This window comes from Dipodomys ordii, unplaced genomic scaffold (assembly GCF_000151885.1).
Source record: "Dipodomys ordii isolate 6190 unplaced genomic scaffold, Dord_2.0 Scaffold131, whole genome shotgun sequence".
NCBI lineage: Eukaryota > Metazoa > Chordata > Mammalia > Rodentia > Heteromyidae > Dipodomys > Dipodomys ordii.
The window spans coordinates 2,651,760-2,652,465 of NW_012267347.1; the positions used below are offsets into that span (position 1 = coordinate 2,651,760).

The 706-nt window shown below is 50.6% G+C and overlaps 1 non-coding gene across 1 annotated transcript; it reads left to right on the top strand.

Annotated features, from left to right (window-relative positions):
- Positions 1–313: 313 nt before the first annotated feature.
- Positions 314–387, top strand: Trnar-ucu. Its single transcript has one exon. It is a non-coding gene; the product is annotated as a tRNA-Arg (tRNA).
- Positions 388–706: the final 319 nt, after the last annotated feature.

Here is a 706-nt window from a genome sequence, read left to right on the forward strand (position 1 = left end):
ATACAGAGATTTTCCCCTGTCCTCCCGTAGGGATGGAGAGGAAAGGAGCTCAGGCTCTTGCTCTGTCCTGCGGTATCAGGGATTCTGGGACTAGGAAAATGACTACTGTCACATTCCTCCAATCCTATGAGAATCCTAGGAACCCCACGGTATTGAGAAAAGCTTTGATAGAGCTCACTGGTGGATCTCCACTCCAGATTTTCCAGCTGTCCCTGTCCCCCCACCGCTCAGAGAGCAGGATGCTGAGATGGCTCGGTGATGCAGAAGGTATGTGCTTTTTCAGTTCTGGTGCTGATGCTGTGTGTGTGGTGAGGTCTCTGTGGCGCAATGGACGAGCGCGCTGGACTTCTAATCCAGAGGTTCCGGGTTCGAGTCCCGGCAGAGATGGTCACCTGCAGCTCCTCCTTTTATTTTGCATGCTGTCATGCTAGGTTGATGATTATATTTATTCTGCCCTGGGGGCTCTGGAGAGAGAAAGGAAAGCTCCTTGCTCAGGAATACCAGATTCTCCTTTTTACTCCCCCCTGACTCCATTCTTTCTGTGTTCCTGTCTCACTGATTTTCATTGTGTGGTAGAGGCTGGGATGTATGCTGCATCTCTCTGCACAGCCTGACTGACACAGCCTTTGGATCCTTTGCCTCAGGATGGATAATTGTCACATAGCCACCAAGGTACTGGGTCACAGGCTTTGGAACAAACTATGGT